The 22,671-nt window shown below is 39.5% G+C and overlaps 1 long non-coding RNA gene across 5 annotated transcripts in view; it reads left to right on the forward strand.

Moving 5' to 3' along the window:
- Positions 1-22,671, forward strand: part of LOC103728978 — a 52,085-nt gene that overhangs the window by 468 nt on the left and 28,946 nt on the right. For 2 of the 5 annotated variants that reach the window (XR_003848512.1, XR_003848514.1), the window contains exons 2-4: positions 992-1,094; positions 1,319-1,403; positions 19,457-19,565. This is a non-coding gene — a long non-coding RNA (uncharacterized LOC103728978). Of the gene's footprint in view, positions 1-82; positions 281-991; positions 1,095-1,318; positions 1,404-11,899; positions 12,022-19,456; positions 19,566-21,218; positions 21,659-22,671 lie in introns of those variants that run through there. The other 3 variants (XR_003848513.1, XR_607047.2, XR_607048.3) reach the window with 3 other exon arrangements.

Genomic DNA, 22,671 nt, shown 5'->3' on the forward strand with positions numbered 1-22,671 from the left:
TCGCGCGGGGTGAGGCGGGGCGGGGGCGGGGCCTAGCTGGCGGTGACGTCAGTCGGTAGGCGGGGTCAGGACTCTGGGGAGTCCCGCAGCTCCAAGCAGCCTCGGAGGTCCGAGCGTAGGCGGACCTTTCCCAGCTTCTGGCCGGGTCCTGAGAGCTGCCTCAGCTCGGCGTCCTTCTGGGCTGCAGCGGATCATCAGAAGAAATCCAGGGAGAAAACAGGGCACTTGTTACTCTTACCAAGGAGATAAATGCGGCGGGCGGGGCGGGGAGGCCTCTTAGGTACCAGCTTTTTATTTCAGCACCAGTGCAGTGTGGTTTTTCTGGGGTAGTCCACCGTCCAAGTTGAGCCCAGCCACGTTGTGTTTACGATTCAGTGGGAAAAGGACCAAGCGCTCAACGTTCCCAAGCCGTGTGTGTCAAGGGAGACTTAAAATGTTGACTCCGGAAGATAGAGTTGATAGAAGTCAAGCTCGGTTTAACTGAAGGAAAATAAGTTCATAGAAAAATCAATGGTTTTAAGTCATTCGTATTCGTTTTCTCACACCAGCACCAACTTTTTAGTTCTGCCCTGGGTGCGTTATGCTGTCGTTTCAACTTGACAGCATTCAGTGAAACTTAAAATTGTGATTTTTTTTTAAATCGGAACTAATGTTGGATATGAAAATAATGCACATTTACTCCTACTTTAGTTCCCTTATTGTGGGATGAGGGATGCTAAAACCCTTGTTACTCTGATAATGTTTTCCACTGCGTTCAGCAGGACACCAACTTTATTTGCTTATAATCAATCGCTGGGTTTGTTCATAGGTCAAATGAAAGTTTCCAGAAGTTGAAAATATGGGTGTTTTGCCCCATATTGGAAAATGCTGCAAATGAACCAAATGTCCCCGTATTAAAAGGCATCGCATAGTATCTGAACATAATGTGAGCCAGAGGTTAGGAAAATATTACATTGTTTGAAAATATTTATTTCTGTTTTTATTTTATTAGGTACAAGAAATGTTAAGACATAAAGGCCACTGTATAAATCAAGAAAGAAAGTAAATCTTCACAGAAAATCATAGGAAAGATGAAAACTAGGACCAAACTTCAGGTATTTCATGAAATGCTTTTGCAGTGACTCTTCTTGGTACCAGTATTTTAAGTCAGTCATATGAATTTGAAATGTTTTTGCAATGACTCTTCTTGGTACCAGTATTTTAAGTCAGTCATATGAATTAGATTTATTTTTAAGCATAGGGCTTAAAATAATCTGGCAGTTTTTCTGAAATAAATTTCCTAAATCCTGCTTGTCCTTTATTTTATTACCATTTTTAGGTATTCTTAGGAATTTTGTTTTCTCGGAGAACTGAACATTGTGTGTTGCTTTCCCATTGGAAACACATGAGCTAAGCTAATAAAGGTAAGTGGTTGACAATGATGCTAAAAGTATACATGAAGGATATATATTTTATTTACTACAAGGCTATTCTGATTATTGTAACATACTACTTGTTTTTTAATATTAGATGTATGTTTGTTTATAATGGGTCAACCCAAGTAACTAAAACTACTGGTGCATGCCATAGCACTCAGATAAATTTATTTCTACATTAAAAAGTTCCCCACATAAAGGACTGGAGAGATGGGTCAGTGGTTAAGAGCACCGGCTGTACTTGCAGAGGACCCAGGTTCTGTTCCCAGAACCTACATGGCTGCAAACAACTATCTGTAACTCCAGTTCTTGGCGAGCCGATGCTCTCTTCTGGCACTGTGAGCATTACACACACAGGTGCACTTTCATACATTCAGGCAAAATACATATACAAATAAAATAAAAATAAATTTAAAAGAAGAGTGCTTGAGGTTGCAAGTTCAGTTGCCAGAATCCACATCAGGCAGCTTACAACCACCCGTAACTCCAGCTCCAAGGGATCCCCCACACACGTGGCACACACACATAAATAAAAGTAATTCTTTTTTAAAAGCTTCAAGCAGATTCTGCTATGGTTATTCATATACCACAGATGGGGAAACAAGTACTTGACAGTTTCCCAACAGTACACCTACTCATAACTGTTACCATTAGCCAATCCTGATGTACAATGAGTAATTAACAACTGTATGATTTGCATTGACAGGATTAAATGATTCCTTGTAAAGGAGGGATCAATATGATTATAGTTTCTAGGGAAAGACGTAAAGTGATTTTTGTAGGTTGGGTAAAAAGGGCCTTGACAGTATTTAATAGCAATGAGTTGGCTAGCCATTCCCAAACAGCAGATCCAAGAACCATTGGCAGCCCTTGGAAGATTCATGATTTGCCACAAAATGAGAAAAATAAAGACCTCCGTAATGATCACAGTAGCCGTGCACGTACAGCTAAATCTGAAGTGATAAAGGAAAGGTTAACATGACCCTGGTGCAAGGATAGCAGGCAACTCCATTAGGTATTCCACATTTGCAAGTTCATGAAATTGTCTAACAAAGAAAAAACATTTGAAGATGTAATACATTTTCATAAACAGAACTAATTTAAGATTATCTTTTAATCTGAACTTCTCTTTACTGCACTTTAAAAAAAACTAAACAAACATTCTTTAAGGATTGGTTTTTGGTGTGCTACTGTTCCTAGGAATTGAACCCAGGGCCACACATGTGCCTTGCTGCTGAACTACACCTCCAGTTCCTGAAATATTTTTTAAGGTTCATAATTGGCAATTAAAGATTATAGAGTTGGTAATTCTATGCAAATACATACACTAAATTGGTCATATTTTTAAATTTTTCTGGATGTGGGGACTCAGACATCTGGAAGCATTTAGTTTAGATGAGACCCATGCTAGAATCAAATGGAAAAGCTACAGTGCTACAGGAATTTGAATGTGGCGTGTTTGAGAGAGATCATGGAAAAATTAGAGTGGGGTAGACTTAGGTATACCGAAAGATAATTAAATTGAGCATTCCTTTGCTTTGGGTTATTTGTTAGGAAACACGCTTGGTTTAGTGTTTATAGAATTTTGTTCATAAACATAGGTGTGAGAGGTAGCCTCCTAAGATTGCCCCCAATGAACTATGTCTCTTGATGTTCACACTCTAATGGAGTTTCCACCCACACTGAATCTAGACTGAGTCTTTAACCAGTAGAATGTAACAGGAGTGGCCCTATGGCAACAGAAGGCCTAAACTTTGAGCATGTCTGGCAACAGTTTTGTGCTCTGGAAAGTTGGGCTAACCTGAGATCACCATGGCATGAGGAGAACAAGACAGATTTCATCAGACCTTGAAAACAAAGACCTCAGATGTGGCTCAGTCCAGAAGCCCAGCTACCTTCCCCCAACCCCATTCAGGGTCTTTTTTTTCTTTTTTTTTTTGAAACGGGGTCTCCCTGTAGGCCCAACTGTCCTGGAACTTACTATGTAGACCAGGCTGGCCTCGAACTCACGGAGATTTGAAACGGGGTCTCCCTGTAGGCTGGAACTTACTATGTAGACCAGGCTGGCCTCGAACTCACGGAGATCTGCCTGCCTCTGCTAGGATCAAAGGTGTGCACCACCATGCCCAGCCATTTAGGGTCTTTTATGTAGCTCAGACTGTCCTTAAATTTGTAATTGTCTTTCCTTACCCTCTCAGATACTCAGATTATAGACTTGTTACTACCATGGCCCGCCACCCCAGTTTCTGATGGTACAGAGGGTAAGAGAGTAAGAGATTGGCTAATCACTTCACTTCAAGCACAGCCTGTACACCAGAATCATATAATAATAAAATAATAAAATGATTCCTGCTTTGATTTACTGTTTTGGGGTAGTTTCTCAGAAATAGAAAAAAAAACTGCTGTATTTCAGAAAAAGATTTATTCACAAGTAAGTATGGAGAAAGAGAAATTGGAAACAGTTTATACTTTGTTTATATTACCCATAATAAAAGAAGATATCTACAATGAAGCACTGTAAAGGAATAACAAATGGACTTATGCTAATGTCTTTATTTCAGCAGAACAATTTTGTAAAAAAGAATTGTAAAATGTGTTAAACAGGTAAAGGAATGTGGGGCCAGGAAGATAACTCAGTTGGTAAAGTGCTTGCTGTGCAGACATGAAGCTCTGAACTGGATCTCTAGAACACACACACACACACACACACACACACACACACACACACACAGCCAAAAAAGCTGCATGAACTTGTAATCCTATTGCTGGGAAGGTGGAAGCCAGGCAGGTCAGTGGAGCTCATTGGTCAGCCTGCCTAGTCTAACTAGCAAATTCCAGGTCAGTGAGAGACCCTGTCTCAAAAAGCGAGGGGACAGCATATTTTAAAATGAAATGGAGATCTTCTTTAAAGCATAAAAACTCATTCAATTTTGTGTCTTACAGGATTCATACTTAGTTCAATATTTTATAACTATTAATAACTGTGAACCCAAAAATTTACAGCCACTTTTGAAAGAGATGTATCCCTGCTCTGGAATGTGTTACTGAATATGTTAAAGCTGTAATAAAATGCTTCTTCTAATCATGCAGTTATTATTTTTAAAATAATTATAAATTTATTACATTCTTATATAAACACATTTTACTTATTTTTAAATATTTATATTTTATGTGTATGGGCATTTGCCTACAACTGTATATATGCACTGCATGTATACAGGTGTCTATGGAGGCCAGAAGAGGGCATCACATCCCCTGGAACTGGAGTGACAGATAGTCGTGAGTCCCCATGTAAATTCTAGGAACTGAACCCAGGTCCTCTGCAACAGCAGCAAGTGCTCTAACTGCTGAGCCATCTTTCCAGCCCATTACCTATATTTTTATATTTTCTCAGCCTTAATCATTTTAATGCTATCTTCAGAATACATAAAAAATTCAAGTACGTACTGTAAATTGAACATCTACTGTAATCTAGTGCCATAAATTGCATGCTATTCCAAAAATGCATACCACAGATGTGTTAAGAATGTGATGTGGCTTAAGTTCCTATAGAAACTTTAGCTAACATTTCCAAGAAAGTATGATACTTATTATGGTTAATATAACTTTCCGAAGGGCATTACTTTTTTAAAATCTAGAACAGCTTCACCTGATTCTGAACAACTTTAGTAAATAGAACAGCTTCACCCGATTCTGAACAACTTTAGTAAATAGAAAGTTGTGAGAATTTAGATTCAGTTCTGTTTCAAGAGGTTGGTTTTATATGATTAATATTTACCCAAAAGTAGTTTATTTTTACGTGTTTTTCTGGCTCTGAAAAGTGGATAAGGAAGAATATGTTCCTTTTCTTAGAGTATTTCTTTTGAGATCAGCCAAGATATTTTTCTTTCCACAGAGCATTCAGGCTTGGGAGTAAATGTAGTTTGACATTTTTAGATCTACTACAGCCTCTATGCTGCCTAGGCAAAGTTGGAGATGCAGGAATCTGTCAAGATTACAGCAAGGAAAAGTATAGGGCAAGCTTGTGAGCACACAGTGCCTTAAGGCTTCTCCTGACTCACCCTGGAATGCTCTCCTCCAACATCTGTTTTGTATTTCTTAGGAGCTGCTATTCCATTCAACTGCAGAAATACTTGCATTGACCCTACAAATAGAACGGAGAGAGAGAGAAGCAGATTTCTATAAAGCACTTACTTTCCCCTACGTTCTGCATTGCCATCTTGAGGACCTTGTTATCACACAAGCCAATGGCTACTGTTAGAATTTAGTCCCAGGGTGAGGGATTTTATGTTTGTGAACCTCCTGAGATGGTCTTTGTGATCACAGTAAGAGAGGGAAACCCAGATCAGGGTAATGCACATAGTAATGCACATAGCTGGCTGTTCTCATTTTCCAGAGTCTCCCATCCAGATTTCTTCTGCCTCCCTAATTTCTTTAGCTTCTCACTCCACTAAATTCCGAGGCTAAGCGTGCTTTCTGACCTATTGCTTTTCAGATTTTTATGTCTTTCTCTTTAAATCCCTTCAACTGGCGTGTTGCCTTTTTTGGCAATGATCAACTCTTCACCCAATATTTACTTTCCTTTCTTCATCACAACTTTTATCACGCATCAGTCCTGACTTGGAATCAGACCTCTATTCCAAATGCCTGGAAACAGAAACATGCTTGTTCCTGACATTTCACCACCCATTATTCAAATACCTCCTGAAATATGAAATCTCTATAACTCAAAATTCTTCAGACCTTCCTATCAGCATATATTCTTTCTCTCTATGTGCTGAAGATAACTTGAACTCCTGATCCTCCTGCCTCCACCTCCCAAGTCTTGGGATTACAAGGAATGCCACCATGCCTTTGAGTTTGTATACTCTTTATTAATAGCCTTAAGCCTTTATGTACTCCACTTCTTTTTATTTACATGTAGTATAAATATTGTTGAATTTATACATTTGTTCTGAAGTGTTCTTAACTTTGTTGCTTCCTACATTCCCTAGAACAAAAGCTAGGATTTTAAAAAGCAATAATCATGTTTTTCTTTTCATTCTGAAAATAGCACATGCTATTTTAGAAAATAGAATTTTGGAAAATATTGAAAAGTAGGCAGAAAGCAAAAATCACCCATATTTTCACCACCCAATTACAGACACTGTTGATGTGCTCGGAGTTTCTCTTTTGGTCTTTCCCACCACCACCCTCTTCCCCAGCCCCTACAAACATTTGTTTGTTTTATATGCTGTATATATAATTTTTATGTATCATTTTTTGTTCAGACTATTATAGTCTTATAAACATATTTACCCTAAATGTAACATTTTGTTTGTTTTGGAGACAGGGTCTTACTATGTAGTACTGACTGGCCTGGAACTCCCTATGTAGACCAGGCTAGCCTTGAACTCACAGAGATCCACCTGCCTCTGTCTCCCAAATGCTGGGATTAAAAGCATGAGGCAGGAGGATCTCTGTGAGTTCAAGGACAGCCTGGTCTACATAGTGAGTTCCAGGCCAGCTGGGGATTCGGGGAGACCCTGTCTCAGAAGACCAAAATTTTTTTAAAAAATTTTAAAGATTTATTCTAATTTTATTTGTGTTTATGTGTGTACATTTATTTGAATGTATGCCGCATGTGTGCCATTGCCCACAGAGGCCTCAAGAGGGCAATAGGTCCCCTGGAGCTAGAGTTACAAGCAGTTATGACCTGCCCTGTGTGGGTGCTAGGAACCAAACTCAAGCCCTCTGCAAGAACAGCAGGTGCTCTTAACTGCTGAGCCATCCCTCTAGCACCACAGTTTAAATGCTTTTGATACACATTGCTTTACCACATTGTATCTCAAATGCTACTACAAGTTTACAGGGTTTTGTTCTCTTTCCAGCTCTGGAAGAATCCTTGTACTGGGATTCATTGTATTAATTTGCATATGTTTAGCTATGAGGTTGAAGTTTTTCATGTTTATTGACTATTGATTTTTCTATGCATTAATTTATGTTTTACATCTATTCATCTATTGGGATTTTTAAAATTGATTTGAATCTTTATGTATACATACAAAATTCTAACCTTTCTCTTACTAATTGCAAATTTTTTTCAATCTTTGAAAAAAATTTTTTTTAATCTTTTTGAGACAGCATCTCCCTGTAGCCCCACCTGTCCTGGAACTCACTATGTAGACCAGGGTGGCCTTGAACTCACAGCAGTCTGCCTGCCTCTGCCTCCCAAGTGCTGGGATTAAAAGCCCTGCACCACCATGCCTGGCGCTAAATGGTTATTTTAAACCATGTTCTCTGTGGAGGGTAGTATCTGTGTGTGGATGCACCTGTGCAACAGCATATGTATAGAAGTCAGAAGACACTATGAAAGTTGGTTCTCTCCTTCCATCATGTGGGTTCTGGGGATCAAACTCAGGTTGTCAGGCTTTGCAGCAAGCACCTTTATCCACTGAGCCATCTTGCCAGTCCCTCAGATTGATAAACAATTTTGTTAGCAACATTAAACAACACTTTTCTTTTTAAAAAATATTTTTATTATTTTTTATTTTATTTTATTTTTTTCGGAGCTGAGGACCAAACCCAGAGCCTTGCGCTTGCTAGGCAAGTGCTCTACCACTGAGCTAAATCCCCAACCCCTTTTAAAAAATATTTTATTTTATGTGTGTGCATGTATTGCCTGCATGTAGGTAAGTGCACCCGTGTGGTGCAATGCCATCGGAGGACAGAGAGGCTGTCAGATCCCCTGGAACTGGAGTTACGGACACTTGTTAGCTGCCGGGATTCAAACCCGGGTCTTCTGCAAGAACAGCCAGTGTTCTTAACCGCTGAGCCATCTCTCCAGCCCTATTATTTTATTTTATATGTATTAGTGTTATGCCTGCATGTAGGTAAGTGCAATGCCCACAGAGGTCAGAGGAGGAGGTCAGATCCCTTGGAACTGGAGCTATGGACAATTGTTAGGCACCATGTGGGTGCTGGGAATCAAACCTGGGTCCTCTGCAAGAGCAGTCATTGCTCTTAACCACTGAGCCATCACTCCAGCTCCTAAACAACACTTTTCTTATTGACAGTTATGCCTTTTTATTATACATGAATTGTTCCACATAATTATATATATTCCTGAACTATTCCATTATAGATACGTAGTTGCGCATTTCTTAAGAACAGAAATATGGAGAAGTGAGATGGCTTAGCAGGTAAAAGTGCTTGACTCAAAAGCCTGATAACCCGAGTACACACACACACACACACACACACGAGAGAGAGAGAGAGAGAGAGAGAGAGAGAGAGAGAGAGAGAAAACAAGAGTATGTTCTGACAAGTATGTCCTTAGGTAATTATTGGGCAAACATTGTAGCGTGTACTTAACTGCTATAAATGCCTATGCATGTTACCAGAACATGATTATTTATTTATTTAGTGCTGGGAATTGAACTCAGGATCTCACACCTGCTGTGTGCACACTCTACCAGTGAGGTACACCACCAGCCCATACAAGATTATCTTATGGGGCCACTACCATATACATACAACCAGTCATTAAACAAAATTATCCTTTGTTATTTTTCTTTTCTCTTTTTTTTTTAGTGTGTAAGTTATTTTAACCATTTATTCTTCAATTTGATTTATAGAATAACTTTTCAAGCACCTCCTCCCTCTACACCTGTTGCCATTTTAACTGCGATTATTTTGTTTTATTTACTTTTGAACTGGTTTCTCATTATGTTGCCCAGGCTGGCCTTGAAAGCCTAAGCTAAAGTGATCCTTCTGACTCTGCCACCTGAGCAGCTAGGACTACAGACATGTACTAACATACTTGGCAAATATTTTAAATGTATAACTTAACTTAGAAAGAATATTTATGGTATACCATCTTCTCAGTGAGGAATTGGTAACTTTCATACAAAATTTTAAAAGTATTTCTTAAGCCGGGCGTGGTGGCACATGTCTTTAATCCCAGCACTCGGGAGGCAGAGGCAGGTGAACTCTGTGAGTTCAAGGCCAGCCTGGTCTACATAGTGAGTTCCAGGGAGACCCTGTCTCAGAAAGACCAACAACAAAAAAAAATTTCTTAAATGTGATTACCTTGGCCATGCATATTTCTCACTGAGATTACTTCTGAATATTCTAAAGATTTGTTGCCACCCTAAATAGGAACTTTTTTTTAATATTTTATGATCAGTCATAAGAAAGAATATTGTTGGTCATATGTTTAGTGCTTTCACCCAGCCATTTTTCTTATCTTCTGTTGTACCCATAAACTTTTAATTACTTTGGAATTCTTTTTTTTTCTTGGTCTTGTTGAGACAGAGTCTCCCTATGGCCCCAGCTGGCCTGGAACGCACTGTGTAGACCAGGCTGGTCTTGAACTCAGAGAGATCTGCCTGCCTCTGCCTCCTGAGTGCTGGGATTAAAGGCATGCACCACCATGCCCAACTCTGATTTAAAATATTCTTTCTTACAGTAAGACAATGTCTTTCAGGGCTAGGGAACTGGCTCAGCAATTAAGAGTACCAGCTGCTCTTGTAGAGGACCAGGGTTTGGGTCTCAGAATTCACATAGCAGCCAAGAACGGTCCATAACTCCAATTCCAGGGAATCTGACACACTCTTTTGGTCTAAATGGGCATTGCATGACACAGGTGCACTTACATACATGCAGGCAAAACACATAAAATAAAAATGAATTTAGAACTATTACAATCCCCATTCTCTTTATCCTAGCCCTATTATGCACTAGGAAGTGTAAAAACTTAATTGGGGGCTGGAGAGATGGCTCAGCGGTTAAGAACACTGACTGTTCTTGCAGAAGACCTGGGTTCAAATTCCAGCACCCACATGGCAGCTAACAACTGTCTGTAACTCCAGTTCCAGGGGAACCGACAGCCTCTTTTATCCTCCTCAGGCACTGCATGACGTGGGTGCACTTACCTACATGCAGGCAATACATGCACACACATAAGATAAAAATAATAAAATTTTTAAAAAACTTAATTGGTTAAAAGGGGCTGTTAATGGGTTGGAGAGCTTTCTCAGCAGTATGAGCACTGGCTGTTCTTGCAGAGGACACAGGTTCAATTCCCAGCACCCACATGGGGCTAACAACTGTCCATAACTCCAGTTCCAGCAGATCTGATACCCTCATCTGAACTCCACAGGCATTTCATGGCATGGGTGCACTTATACACATGCAAGTGATACACTCATAACATAAAAATAATAAATCAAGTATTTTAAAAAGGGCTGTTAATGACAAGAGGGGACAACCTGACCATTCAGAAATCTATTTTCACATGGTAGCTACTTAGCAAGAAGTTAATGAAGCTCTGTGGTCTCAAACTGTGGGCAGTGAGAAAGAGAACAGAGGGGAGCTCTGACACAGTTCTGCCTGTTTTCCAGATGTACTTTCCTGATTCAAAAGATGCATGAGATATGACTTCTGCTTCTTAACTTGCCACTGGTGAAAGTATAGTGATTAAAAATACTTCTCCCCTATATTTGATTTATATTTTTGTTTCAGGGATTATTGTGAACTAACTTGCTTGTTTGCTATCCTTCGTTTCCCTTTTCCTTCTTCTTTTCTTTTTACTACTTTACAAATATTTATTGGAAGATTGGGAGTAGAACTCTTAGATTATTACTATCCACCCACCATCCTAAAAGTTGTTAAGCTTACTTTGTATAAGCTATGTTACAAGATACTCAAAGAAGAAGCTTGGATCACTAGCCTGATACTTACAAGCAACTATAGAAGCAATTCCTTTTTGCTCCATGCTTCCTATTCTCAGGAACCTCTTAAAAGAAGCAGATATTCTCCCACAAGGTAAACAGTAGTACCTTGGTTTGATAACTTTAATTCATCAAGCAAGGAGGGTCTGCTTTGGTAGTGAGGGAGTGAGAAGTACTACAGCTGCTGGAGCTAGCATTGCATTTTCCAGTGTTCAGACAAGCACTTTAAATGCATGTGAACAGAAGTATTCCTATTGCTCTGAACTTTCCTAGTGTCCCAGGTAATCCCTGAAGAGTGTCATTCTTTCCTGTCCAGTGTCAGCTGTTTTACAAGCATTAGAGGCTACAAATCAGAAAGCTACTGCTGATCAAATCCAGGTCCCTTACTGAAGACTGGTGGCTCTCTGTGGTTTTCGTTTACCAACCTAGATTTAGTTATTGTAACAATCAAACATGAAAAAATAAAAATAAAAACATAGCTACTCTAATTGAAGCAGGGGCCAGTAACAGCAAGTCCACCCATATCCCACTACCTTTGGCACTGACTGCTCCATGGAATGCCTAGCACTCTGAGTAGAATGATGTCTAAATCACTATCCTCGACAGCATGGAGGGATATTTTTGCAGTTACCCCCTGAAGAAGAATATGAGAAAAGATATCAAGACATCTCAACATAACTTGAGTGCTTGAGTTTTGACGGTGGTCTGTTATTTTAAGAATACACTTGATTAGTTGTCTATACTTAGCACTCTATCCTCTTCCTCCCCCAGGCAATGCTGATGGAGTTCCAGTGGACCATGTGATCTCCAAGACTTTCATCCTATTAATTTTACATATTTTTACAAATATCTTCAGCATTTTTCTTACATTAAATATCAGAATGCAACACCTAGTTTTGACCATGACAGAGTGCATTAACAGTGGTCTTTGTCTCCTGCTGATTACAAATCAAAATCTGGACAAAATATATATTTAAATACTACCTCAGACTTAAAAAAGTGAATACAATGGACAAACTGTAGTGTGGAGTCAAGATTCAAAGAAGCAACACGTAGGAGAACTTTCCATCTTTTCCCTCTTTTCTCTTGTGGCTTTTCCTGAAGGGCAAGAATGCATGGCAGAATTCCTTAGTAGCAGTGATACAGGGTGTTGAAACTCTTTGAAGAACCTATCTATGCACGGAACTGGAAGAGGCCCCTGTGGACGGGAGTAAAGAGAGGATCCTAAGAGAAGTGAGCTGAAGAAGAGAACAGCCTAGAAATAAGGGGTTCCACAAGTCCCAAGTTCACCCTGGAGCAGCATATGCTTGAGACAGGCCTAGGGCAAGACAGCAAAAGCTTTGAGAACTGAATTAAAGGCTCTCGATCTCTACATTTCTGGTCTCTTGGACCACATAATTCATTGTTCTGTCCTGTGCACTCTAAGATGTTTAGCAACATTCCTGACCTCTGCCCACTCCATGCCAGTCACCGGGTAGGGTAGTCAAAACTGTCTCCGGTTCCTCAAAAGACCACACAAGTTGTAGGTGTATGTGGAGGTGGATGTGTATGTGTAATGGATATATAAATCCACATTGACAAAGATCTGAATAGATTAGAAACATTGTCTACAGACTTATTTTTTTAAAACTTGCAGCCCAAAGCCAGTGTGGTTGGTTGCCTACTAAAATAACAAAACAAAATAATTATATATATAAAAAAAATAACATTCTGGGGGCTGGAGACATGGCTCAATAGTTAAGAGCACTGACTGCTCTTACAGAGGACCCAAGTTGGACTTCCAGCCCCTATATAGTGTCCAACAGCTATCAGTATCTCCAGTTCCAGGGGATCTGACCCCCTCTTCTGACCTCTGTGAGCATTGCATGACACGGGTACACTTACGTACATGCAGGCAATACACTCGTACGCATAAAATAAAAATAAAGTTTTTTAAAATAACACATTTTGCTGGGCGTGGTGGCGCATGCCTTTAATCCCAGCACTTGGGAGGCAGAGGCAGGTGGATCTCTGTGAGTTCCAGGCCAGCCTGCTCTACCTAGGGAATTCCAGGCCAGCTGGGGCTAGAGGGAGACCCTGTCTCAAAAAAAGACAAAAAAAAACCCAAAAACTAAAACCACTTTTTAAAGGATTTTTAGAAGACTCATATCCAAACAATAGGTGTTAACCTCAGGATGATGTATGTTAAAATGATCAGACAAAGGGATTTTTGTTGTTCCTTTGTTTTATTTTATTTTGTATTTTGAGACAGGGTCTCCCTGTAGCTCCAACTGGCCTGGAATTCACTATGTAAAACAGGCTGACCTCAAACTGCCTGCCTCTACTTCCCAAGTGCTGGGATTAAAGGTGTGTGCCACTATGCCTGACCCCAGAAAAAAGCTTTAAAGCTGGTATTATAACTAAGCTACATGAAGTAAAAATAAGCACATGAAATACAATTAATTTTTCAGCAAAGGAATGAAATCATGTGAAGAGAAGAAATAGAAAATGGAATGTTGATGACTTGCTTCACAGAGCTTAAAAAAAAGCAATCCTAGAATGTGTAGAATGTGTATGGAACCATAAAAAGCTGCCAATAGCCAAAGCCATCTTGAGCAAAAAGAATGAAACAGGCTTACTTTAAAATATACTACAAAACTGTAGTGATCAAAGCAGCATAGCACTATCATAAAAATGCACTCATGTGATGGTTTATGTGGTCAACAGTCTCTAGAATTCCCTAGGAGAGAAGCCTCTGGACATGCCTGTGAGGCATTGTCTAGAGTAGGTTAGCCTCTTCAAACCTGTGAGGTATTTATAGATCAGGTTAAGTGAGATGGGAAGACCTACTTAACTGTGGGTGGCACCATCCTATAGGCTATGGTCCTGGACTGAATAAAAAGGGAAAACTGAGCTGAGCACTAGTGTTTGTCCATCACCTCTTCCTCACTGCAGACAGAATGTGACCAGCTGCCTCACTCCTGTCACCAACCCTTCTGAGCCAGGATGGCCTCTCTTCAGATTGTGAGCAAAATGAACCTTCCTTAAGTTGCTTTTTTCAGATATTTTATTGTAAGTAAACACAAATCTATGACTAACCGATCTGACACAAAGGTGCTAGAACACAAATTGTGTAAATGCTGCTGGGAAAATTGTATATCCAAACATGAAAAAAAAAAAAGGAAGTAGGACTGGACTTCCTCACTAGTTACAAAAATAAACTCAAAATGGATTAAAGAGTTAAATATAAGACCTGAAACTACTGGAAATATTGAGAACATTGGAATGGGCAAGGATTTTTTTTTTTTTTTTAGACTATGTAGTGGCCTTGAACTCACAGAGATCTGCCTGCCTCTGCCTCCTGAGGCTGGGATTAAAGGTATGTGCCACCACACTTAGCCCAAGGGTTTTTTTTTTTTTTTACAAGACTTTCAAAAGCATAGGAAACAAAAATAAAAATACAGAGACAGTATTTCATTAAACAATCAAGCTTCTGCACGGTAAAGGAAACAACAGAGTGAAGAAATAAGCCACACAATAGGAGAAAATATTTTCAAGTTATATATCTGATAAGCTGATATGCGAAATATATAAGGAATTTTAAAAAATGACAAAATCATTGGTACTGAAGAGATGGCTCAGTGGTTAAGAGCACTGGCTGTTGCACAAGACCCAGGTTCAAATCCCAAGCACCCACCTGATGGCTAACAACCATCCATAACTCCAGTTCCTTGGGATCTGATGCCTTCTTCTGTCCTCTGTATGGTTATACTTACATGCAGGCATAATACTCATACACATAAAATACAAATAACAAAATATGATTTAAAAGGCTTGGATAAATATTTCTCAAAAGAAGACATACAGAGCCAGGGTGATGGCTCAGTGGGTGAAAGTGCTTGCTGAGAAAGCCTGACAACCAGAGTTTGGATCCCTGGAACCCACATAAAAACCAGACATGGCGGTGCATATCTGTCATCCCAGCAGATGGGAGGCAGAGACAGGGGGATCCCCTGGAAGCTTGCAGGTCAGCTAGCCTGAAATTTACAGCATGGCAGCAAACAAGAGAACCTGCCTCAGACAAGGTGAAAAGCAAGGACCAACACAGCCAAAGTTGTCCTCTGATCTCCACACATGTGCTGTAGCATGCACACACCCTCACACACAGACACACATATAATGTACATCCATGCACACAATATTTCTTAAAAGACATATAAATGACCAACATGTATATTAAAAAATTCTCAACATTGCTAAGAAATCAATAAAAAAAATGAAAACCACAATAAGGTATCTCTTCACCCTAAGAAGACTGGCTTACTATCAAAATGACTAAAGATAACAAATACTGGCCAGGATGTGGAGAAAAGGAAACCCTTACACATTGTTGATGGGAATTCAAATTAGTAAAGTCATGGGAAAATAACAGAGGTGCATAAAAAAATTAATAGTGGAGGGGCTTAGGATATAGCTCAGTTGGTAGAGTGCCTGCTTAGCATGCACAAAGCACTGGGTTTGATCCCTAGTACCACATAAACAGTGTGGTGGTTGATGCCTGTAATCCCAGCACTTGGAATGTGGAGGCAGAAGAATCAGGAATCCAAAGTCATTCTCACTGTTTAGTGAGTTCAAGTCCAACCTGGGCTACATGACACCTATCTCAACAACAACAACAACAACAAATTAATAGCAAACTACCAAATAATCCAGCAGTCCCACTCATCTCTATATAGAATAAATGTATATATACATATATATTATATGTTATATGTATAATCGCCAAAGGAATTGTAGTCAGTGTGTAAAAGAGACATCTGTGCTCCCATGTTACTGTTGCTGAGAAATGGAACAACCTCAGTGTCAGATAAATAAAATTTGGTACGGATATACACAATGGAACACTGTACAGCAACAAAGAGAATGAAATCCCGTTATTTGTGACAAGATGGATGGGACTATAGATCATTGTATTAAGTGAAATAAGCCAGGCACAGAAAGACACATAACTCATGATCTCACGTATAGATTCTCAAAACACTGATCTCATAGAAGTTGGACGTAGAATAACCAGAAAGGCATATTAAATAGAGTGGAGTACTGAAACTATTCAAATGACCCAAAAGAAGGCAAAGAGGGAAAAAAATACAAGGGAACAAGAGAGCAGACAGTGACAAACAGAAAATACACAATAAACCAACTGACCTAAATCCAACCATATCGATGATAAATTAAACGCAAATGGTCTAAAAACACCAATTAAGTGAGCCAAGTTGTGAGGAGAGTCCTGGCTTGGGGATTTACTTGGTGGCCTTGGTAAAGGCACGATGAACCCACAGGATCATCAGCTCAAGCCTTGTGAGCACACTCCAAGGTGGCCTGACCCTCAACCCATGTTGCCCCACCCAGTGAATTCCCCATTTCTTTGTTCTTGCTGTACAAAGCCTGCCCAGTCCCTCGTGGTGCAGTCTCAGCAACGGTTGGCCTCACCTTTAGGGTGATTGGCTATGGTGGCACTCGTGGAGCCTGGTGATCGGTACCTAGTCCCTATAAAGCCTGCTGCACTTCCTAATAAACTTTAGATCTGCGTCACAGAACCTGGTCTCCGGTGTTTGCATGTCATCCAACTGTTGCCGTTGCCTCACCCCCCATCCCTGAGGACCCCCAATATTGCAACAAAGTTGTTACTCTTATTTTAAAGACTTACTATTTTTATGTGTGTACATGTAGGTGTGTGCCTGTGAGTGCAGGTACCCACGGAGGCCAGAGGTATTGGATTCCTCCTGGAGCTGGAGTTACAGGTGGGTGTAAGACACTCAACATGGATGCTGGGAACAAAACTCAGGTCCTTTGCAAGAGCAGTACACACTCTTAACTGCTGAGCCACCTCTCCAGCCTATTATTCTGGCATTAGAAGAATTTCTGTGCTGGCCTCCAGAAACCCAGTTTAACTAAAATGACTTAGATAGGTTAAAAAGTAAAATTATGCAAAGGATATACCATGCAAATAGTCATGAAAAGGAATTTGTAATGGCTATCTTAATATTAAAGTAGACTTAATAAGGGTAGTATTAGAGAAAAGAAGGCTCATTGTAAAAATAGAAATGTTAATTGTTAAAAGTGGTTTTCTCTGGAAAGTAATACTTGAAAGATTCCTATTTCTTCTTTATTCTCATTTATGCTCCTCAAAAATTTTCATGAGTGGAGGCATAGTGACTCATGCCTATAATCCCAGAATTCAGGAACGAAGGCAGGAATGTCATGAGTTTGAGACTACCTGGCTACACACAGTGAACTCCTAGCCAGCCTGGGCTATAGACTAAGAAAGACCCTATTTTGGGTTTCATCCCCAAATTTCTTTCATAATGAACCAATGCAATTTTCATATTCCAAAAAAGTAATGTTTACTTGTTAGCTAATGTGTTTTTTATTTATTATTTTTGTTTGTTTGTTTTATTAAGCCTATGTCTTTCTAAAAAGAATACAAGACATTACAAGACTGAGACTGTGTAACTCAGTGTTGGAACACTTGACAGCATGTGCAAGGCTATGGATTCAATACCTAGTGTGCCCCCCTAAAATTACAGATTTACAAAGTGATCAATTCACTAAGAAGACACAATTAAAAATCCTAAATAAGTATGTTCCTAAGGTTTAAAGTACGTGAAGAAAAAAAACCCTCAAGCTTAGGTAAGTTGAAAGCATACAAAGTATGTTAAGTGACCATAATAAAGTTACATCAGAAGTCATCAATAGATAGCTGTTTTTTACTTTGCATGTAGATATCCAGTTATATGAGCACTAATAAGATCACTGTTCTAAGTATTATTCCATTTTTTTTTCTCTTACACAAGGTCTCCCTGTAACCCCAGATGAGTTGAACTCACTTGTAGACCAGGCTGGCCTCCATCTCACAGAGATATGCCTGCCTCTGCCTCTCAAGTGCTGGAATTAAAGATGAGCACCCCTCCACCTGACCCCTCAGTATCATTCTTTTCAGAGTTCAATTTATAACGGTTTGTTGCTAGTTTACAGATCTGTAATTAATGTTTGTATGGTGAGTTTGAAACCTATGGACTTTACTCAGTGCACTTATTAGTCTGAGTAGCTATTATATGCATTCTTTGGGGTTCCTATTTAGATGCTATGCTGTCATGCTATAAGAGAATCACTTATTTTTAATTTATTCAGATGAGAAGTTAAGAAGATAAAAAAGGTGATTTAAGAAACAGTCAAAGAGGGGGCTGGAGACATAACACAGTGGTTAAGAGCACTGACTGCTCCTGCAGAGGACCCAGGGTCAATTCCCAGCACCCACGTGGCAGCTAACAACCTTCCGCAACTCCAGTTCCAGGGGACCTGACGCTTTCTTCTGACCTCTGTGGGCATTGCATGGCATGGGTGCATTTATATACATGCAGGCATTACATTCATACATAGAAAATAAAATAATAAAATACTTTTTAAAAAACAAAGAAATGATGCAGATGCACATGTAATATAAAGCAACATGTAAAGTTCACCGAATCACAACAGTCAGAAGAAAATGGTTAGTTAGCAGATTAAGAGAGATTGTTTCTAGCCTGGAATGGAGTAGGCAAGTCAGAGGGAATTGAAGTTAAGACAAAAGACATAAACTGAGATTGATGGCATATACCTATAATCCCAGCACACAGGAAGAGGTGGCAGGAGGATTTGATTTCATGACCAGCCTAGGCTGCATTGAGACTTTTTCTCCAAAAGACAAGAGAGTCAGTGAGATGGCTCATTGGGTAAAACACTTGCTGCAGAAGCCTGGCAACCCGAGTTCGTTCCCTGGAACCCACATAAAGGTGGAAGGAGAGGCCTGTCTCCATATAATTGTCTTCTGACCTCACACTCTTGCTGTGTCACACTCCCCCGCATAATAAATAAAAATTTAAAACAAACAGAACAACGCAATCAACAAATTAAAAAAAAACACTAGAAGATTTCAGTCTGGAGTGTTTGATTATATTCTCTCTTGTTTCCTTTCTCTGTCTTTGGGCTTTATTTACCTGTGGAGACCAGGATAACTCAGTGTACTTTTTCTGTACATGCCTGTATTTTTATTTTAACATCTTTCACAGAACTAGGTCCATTTAATTTTTTAGAGAAGTTTTTGTTCCCTTGGCTTTTTGGTTTTTACTTTAGTTTTCTGTTTTTAAAGGATTTGGGGGTTTTAGATCTTGATGTGGATGGTTTTGAGTCTTTTCCATTCTGGTTATTTTGTTTGATTTTGATTATACTGCCAAACATCAGACCCAAGACTTTGTGCATGTTAAGCAAGCATCATACCACTGACCACTTGCTTAATTTTTTGCATTGTAGGCTTGAATATCTTGCGTAGATTTCTTCACTGGAACATTTTCTTCAGCTTCCTCTTCACCAAAATCCTCGTTTTGAGGCTGGGGATGTTGTTTGGATGGCCAAGTGCTTGGTAAGTAGTCACTATCCTCATCACCCCATAAACTGGGTAGGGTAGCACATGTCTATAACCCCAGCACCGTTCAGTGGAGACAAAATTTTCAGAAGGTCAAGGTTGTTCTCATTGACACAGTACGTTTGAGGCCAGGCTGGGCCAGAGACTCTATCTCAGAAGCAAAAGGTAATAGTTAAAAATATTGTAATCTTGGGGCTGGAGAGATGGCTCAGAGGTTTAGAACATTGGTTGTTCTTGCAGAAGACCCGGGGTCGAGTCCCAGCACCCACATGGCAGCTAACAACTGTCTGTAACTCCAGTCCCAGGGGATCCAACAGCTTCTTCTGATCTCCACAGGCATTGCATGGCATGGGTGCACTTACCTACTTGCAGGAAATACATACATACACATAAAAGAAAAAAATAATTTTTTAAAAAAATTGTAATCCTTGGGTTAAAGAGATGAACCAGCAGCTAAGAGCACTGACTGCTCTTGTAGAAGACCCAGGTTCAATTCCCAACACCCACATGGCAGCTAACAACTGCTCGTAACTCCAATTCCAGGGGAATCTAACACCACCTTCTGACTCTGTGGGCATTGCATGACATGAGTGCACTTACACTTATGCAGGCAATACACTCATACACATAAAATAAAAAATTATTGTAACCCTTATTTTCATCTTCATCAATGGTAAATTGTCCTTTTTTATGTGGAAACTTGCTACTTTTACAGGGGCAGTCTCTGTCCAGATATACTTAGGAGTTTTACATCCACCTCTTCATCTTCTAATGCTGCATCTTCCTGCACTGATACTAAGTGCTGCTCACTCCTACACACAGGTCTTGAACCACACTCCAGCCTTCAGAACTACACGTGGTTTAGTTGTAAAGTGCCCAAGAAAAGCCATTCCTGATGCAGCTTCTGCTGCTGGCTTTCATTCATAACATTGCCTCTGCTTCAACAATGCGCAGGGAATGTTCGCCTCAGCCTCTAAACTGACCATTCTTACAGAGAACTGGCACTCATTTTCATCAGTGTCAACCTTAAAGTAATAATAACTTTTGGCCTCTAGTTCACAAACAAAAACACAGTTGAGGTCTTAGGTGGGCTCATGTCCACCTCCTCTGAATCTTCCAGAGCATGGTGGCACGCGCTTAGTAGGGAGAGAAAATGGACAGACATAATAACTGTTGCTTCAGAAAGCAGCCACACATCACAGAATTACACCAGAACTGTTTAGTTTTCATCTTTATTCAGTTTATTCTTTCTTGTCTCATTTCACTGCATTGGCCCTCCAGCTCAGTGAATAGAAGCAATGAGAGCAGGCATTGGGCTATTCCCCCTTTGCTCCTGATCTTAGAGAAAAGTGTCTAGTGTCGCCATTACGTTAGCTACATGTACCCTCTATTGCCTTCTATTATTGGTTTGATAGATTTTTGTTTTGTTTGTTTTTGAGACAAAAATCTCACTATAAAGCTCTGGTTGTCTTGGAACTTGCTGTGTAGACCATGCTGGCCTCAAACTCAAAGCAACCTTCCTGCTTTTGCTTACTAAGTGCTGGGGTTATAGATGCGAGCCACCATACCCAGCATGGTTTAATAAAACTTTAAAATAAAAAAAAAATGTATGTGTATACGTGCGTCTCTTTGTGTATGTCATATGTGCAGGTGCCCATGGAGAAGAGGGCGTTGGATACCCTGGATTTGAAGTTATAGATAGTTGTGAACTGTCCTACATGGGAATGGAACTCATCCTCTGGACAAGTGAAAGGGCTCTTCACCTCTGAGCCATCTCTCTAGCCCCTTGATAAACTGTTTTTGGTTTTGTTTTTTTTGGAGACAAGGTCTCCCTGTAACCCCAGCAGGCCTGGAACTCATCTTGTAGACAAGACTGGCCTTGATCTTACAGTTATCCACTTGCATCTGCCTCGTGAGTATTGGGATTAAATGTGTGTGCCACCATGTCCAACTCTTGATAAACTTTTTAGAAGTTCAAGTATGAGTTTTTTTTTCTGTTTGTATATTGAGATAATATGGCTTTTGTTTTTATGTTGATGTGATAAATCACATTCATCTAAAAAACTTAAACCAACATTCCAGACCTTGAATAAACCTTCAGCTTGTCATGAAGCTTTGATTTTATAAATTGCTGTATTCAATTTGCTAATTTTTAAAGGTTTTGTGTCTATATTCGTAGTTTTTTTCATCTCTCTTCTCTCATCTTCAGTAATGTTAGCCTCAATGAGTTGGGAAGTATTCCTTCTACGATGTCTGTTAGAGTTTATGTAGAATTGTTACATTATCTCTTAATGTTTCTTGTAACTCACTAGTGAAATCTGCATTTTCTTTCTTAGACTTTTTAGATCACAAATTAATTTTCTTTAATAGATACAGATTTTTTTAGGTTATCTATTTATTTTTTAGGAGGACTGTTAGTTTCTTTTTTGTGTTGTTGTTGTTGTTGTTTAAGAAAACTGGTCTGTTTTACATAAATTACTGTCTTTTCAGAAGTAAATTTTCATCCTTTTCCCCTATTGTCCTTGTACCTTCTGTGGTGTCTATAGTGATGGCTCCTCTTTCATTCCTAATATTGATAGTTTGTATTTTCTCATTTTTTTCATCATCAGGTTGGCTAACAGTTTATAAATTTCATTTATCTTTCATTAGATCTGGTTTTTGTTTTGGTGTTTTCCCTACCATTTTCTGTTTTTTGTTTTAATTTTAGAGTTTTATTGTATTGCGCTAATGGAACAGCAGGGTGGTTACACAATTCCCTCATTCAAGTTTTGAAAATCTAATGTACTTGCAAATTCTTAAGAATACCTTTACATTCAGATTAGATGAGTAAGCATAACATAACCATTTTCTTAGTATATATGTCTTACAAATGAAAACACATTTAAAAAAACTTTTTTTTTTCTGTCTTTGTGAGACAGGGTCTCCTTGTAGCCCCAGCTGTCCTGAAACTCATTATGTAGACCAGGCTGGCCTCGAACTCACAAAGCTCTGCCTGCATCTGCCTCCCAAGTGCTGGGATTAAAGGCGTGTGCCACCACACCCGGCTAAAATGACTTTAAATGCATTCTTTACAGGTAATTCAGCATATATTTTTGTATCATGT

Source organism: Nannospalax galili, unplaced genomic scaffold, assembly GCF_000622305.1.
Source record: "Nannospalax galili isolate Female #2095 unplaced genomic scaffold, S.galili_v1.0 scaffold511, whole genome shotgun sequence".
Taxonomy (NCBI): domain Eukaryota; kingdom Metazoa; phylum Chordata; class Mammalia; order Rodentia; family Spalacidae; genus Nannospalax; species Nannospalax galili.